Raw genomic sequence first — 3999 nt, 5'->3', positions numbered from 1 at the left:
AACTACTTAAAAGTGAAAGTCACATTGTTATGATTATCACTGAAAAGTTATATTATTCTCTGGTTTATTGTTATTCTTCAAATAATAAATAAGCATCTTAATATTCCATGAAAGTCCTTTGGGATAGGGAATATATAATTTTATAAACTGATTCAAGGGCTGGAATTAAGAAACTAAATTACCCTGTAACAATTCATTCATCTCTGCAAATGGGATCTGAGGCCTGGGATGTGACCAACCAATGATGGACAGAATTTCAGGGCCCACAAAGCATGAGAAAAAAGAAGTCACAATTCAACTTCAATTATGCTGACTTCCCTAACAATTTGAAATGGATGTCGTATGGCAATAAATGAAGATGGCAGAAGAGCAATCTTCTTTTCCTTGGATAGTAATGAGAAAGGCTGGGATAAAACATGAGAAAAAGTGTAGATGTTTAAATGAATGATGTTCTTAAAGCTTTAAGTGTGTCTTTCTTATCATTTTTGTGTTTTCACATGATTCAACAGGTCATTCAGCTTATTTTGAGTGTTTATACCAAGGTTTAACATTTTAGTAGGGTGAAATAATTGCTTGTGCTATTAAAATGCATGCTAACAAAATATTTCCCTTTATAAGCATTTAGAGGCATTTCTGAAATCACAGCTACTTCATATACTTTAAGGTACTAGGCCTATCAAATAAATTTGAACACTATGTGTTGATTTCTACTATGAGATCCGATTTATAACACTGTTTTATAATCTATGTCTCATATGAATGGTTCCCATTGTCTGGATCTTTATAAAAGAGGAAGGAAAATCAAATCTCCCGAATAAAACAACAATAAAAAAGGAATTGTGATCTAACTTTTGCATTTACAGACTGGTGTTTTTATTTTCCATTTTTTTTAATCCTCTATAATTATAAAATAGCAAGTAACAGTAGTATTCTGGTAACCTTCATTAAAATTCTAAGACCCAAGGCTTTTAATGCAGATATTCAACAAGCAGTACATAAAACCATGACATTAAGGGGCAAACTAAAATGAAACAACGTAACGGGAACAAAATCCAGAACATTCACAGGTAACATTCTGTCAGTCATTTCCACTTATTTCTGAGTATGGTAAGCAAATTAATTAAATAAATAAAAGCCCATGACCTTCTCCTCTTTAACTCTCTTAATTTTCATTTTATCATCCCAAGAGCCATGCTTGACTAAAAAATCTTAAAAAATTGGTTGAGGTTGGAAGTCATCGGCTATGATCTCATTTTGGTTATTATTGATTATCTCTCCTGTTGGTAGTCATCATATGAATTGATTAGAAAAAGTAATTCAAATTTGTCCTCACATTGTTAACTCCAGGTAGGTGGAGAAAAAACCTGGCCTTAGTCCTCTAATTCTGTTTGAAGTTCAAGAGGATAAGAGAGGATTAGATTAGCTTTTCCACTTTCCCAGCAGGCTTTTCTTTTCCCAATTTGTTTTAGCCACTTGAGAACATCAGTATATTACTCACATTCTCAGAGATACACATATTTTTAAGTATATCCAACGGGAATGGAGAGAACTACCAAAAAGGAAAAAAAATAATTTCCCTTGGGCAATCAGTCAAAATTGATCAAGGTTCACTCCTGCATTCCCCCTTCCTAGGCAAACTCACAATTCTTCTTTAATCCTACTTCCATATAATAATAATTTAGGTGCTCCTGAGTTTCTGGGCTGCTGTATATTAAAGATCAAAAACACATTTAAGCTTTAAAAAACTGTCGCTGCCTTCAGAGAACTCCTCACAGGTCTTTTCAACCCTGACCAGAGTCTCCTACTGTCTGGCTAAATCACCTGATGCTGACTGCGACTTGTGCCCAGCCCGAGATGTTTTAAGTCACGTTTTTAATTTTTTCCATAGTGCAAGTCTGTATATAAGAATACAGTTTCCAAATAGTATTTAAAATGTAGTCCTTTGGGTTTTGACATATTTTGAATAAGTTAACTTTCTCTCAAAAAGCATACTCCAGGATGTGTTATACTAGTGATAGCAAAGGAAAAAAAAAACAAAAAGACTAAAGAAACAAACTTTAACATCTCAGACACCTCCATGGTAGTATATTTAGCCTTATGCACACAATAACTGCTTATATTTGTGGAAAGAGTTTCACATGCGGAGCTAGAGCAAGATATTAAGTTTGAATTGTAGAGAAAAGCACTAAGCTTCTGTAACAAGATTTTTGGAAAGCTTTTTTGAGCTTTATTGAGCACGGTCAATTATTCTTGTTGAATAAAACTGGATAATCAGAACACATTTAGGTCATAAACTTGGCACTGTATTCACATACTGGCACTGTCATCATGTGATTTCTCTGCAAATCCTATAGACCATGGGCTCTAGTCCGATGACTTATAATAGAAAGAATGTAGAAATAGCTTATTGATATATGCCAATGAAAGCCAATGGCTTTATGTGAATGATTACTCAGTTGGCTACAACTTGAAGTATGTGGATGGGCCATTTTGAAATCTTTTGTGATTGTATAGTGGCTTACCAGTACCACTGTGTTGAAATAGTAGCAAAAGCAAGAAGAGAAAATAAGGTAAAAAAGACAATTAGTTTTGAGTCCAACTATTTCTATCAGCAACCTGACTCTGAAATAATATAATCCAGACTCTCCTGCTTTGCAGTTCAAAACTTCTAGCAGCAGCAAACCTTAGATACTCCCCAAAGGCTTTTATTTTCTAATTTTCTGGATCTGTTTTTGTTTTAACAAGATTAGATTGCAAAATCATTTTATTAAGATGTAATTATTTTATTATTTCATACAATGGCCCTACTAGTTCTTGTCACAGAAGATATTTAAGAGTTGTGGTTGCAAGGAGTCTTCACAAGAGGTACTACTGTGTGTGTGTGTGTGTGTGTGTGTGTGTGTGTGTGTGTGTGTGTGTGTGTTAGTATTCTTTCATAGTGCCCTAAAAGTTCTGAATTTATCTGAGTATTAATTATGAATTAATGGTCTCCTTACTTAATATGAACTATAGGCTTACCCTTCCAATCTATGCACTTCACATTTGAATGTATAAAGTTCTCTTTCCTATTAGAGCCCTCAAATTATAAAAATGCCTGAACAGATTTCTGAGCCTAAAAAGAATGTACACAGAAAACTAAGAATACCTGTATCTATATTTTTTAACTAATAGGACTGAGAAAAAAGGCCATTTAAGTCAACATGAATAGAGTTGTTCTAGGAAATTATTGCCAAGGAAGATAAGGTGCAAAATGAGAACTTTGCTGCTTTTTTTGAGGGAGAGTTCCTCCAAACCATATTAATACAAATCAAACTGTATTAAATCAAACTGTATCTTTCACAAGAGCAAATAGCTTATCATGTTTAACTGTAAACAGCTTACAGTTTACTTATAATAAGTAAGCTCACTTATATATCCACCACTCCTAAACTATTATGTTATAAACTTTGCCCGATCCTAATCAACTTTCAGCTTTAAATAACACACTTTAAAATACTTGAGCTCAGATACAACCTCACTATAGATATGTTCTAGTGAACTTCCTCTTGTAAAACGCTAGTGAGAATTTGTCCAGAAGGTTTTCTACTTCCTGTCACAGCTTCCTTGATCAATAGGTTATTTGGCTAATCTTCTCAGGACTTTTAACAGGCCGAAGAAGAAATTGCTAATTTTTTCCCTTCATTTTGTAAGCTGTGATGTGCAACAAGTGTTAGGAATCACCTGAACACTCAAATATAGAACTAAGGAAGTTGCCTTTTAACATTTCAAAAATATTGTGTGTGCATGTGTCAGCATTCTCTGAAAAAGTTTCCCTGAGGTACACTTATATATCTGAACACTTACTTAGAGTGATAACTTGCTTTTAGGCTATTTAAGTAGTGAGTGAATCCAGATTTGTAAAAACTCTAAATGTTCTCTTCTGTAAAATAGAGTAATACTGAAAATTTTATAAGTAAAAGAGACAATTTCTTAACATTGTATCTCCCTTTTTTTTTTAAA

The sequence above is a fragment of the Pteropus alecto genome, unplaced genomic scaffold, assembly GCF_000325575.1.
Source record: "Pteropus alecto unplaced genomic scaffold, ASM32557v1 scaffold72, whole genome shotgun sequence".
NCBI classification, from domain to species: Eukaryota; Metazoa; Chordata; class Mammalia; order Chiroptera; family Pteropodidae; genus Pteropus; species Pteropus alecto.
Note: the sequence above shows the minus strand (reverse complement) of the source record.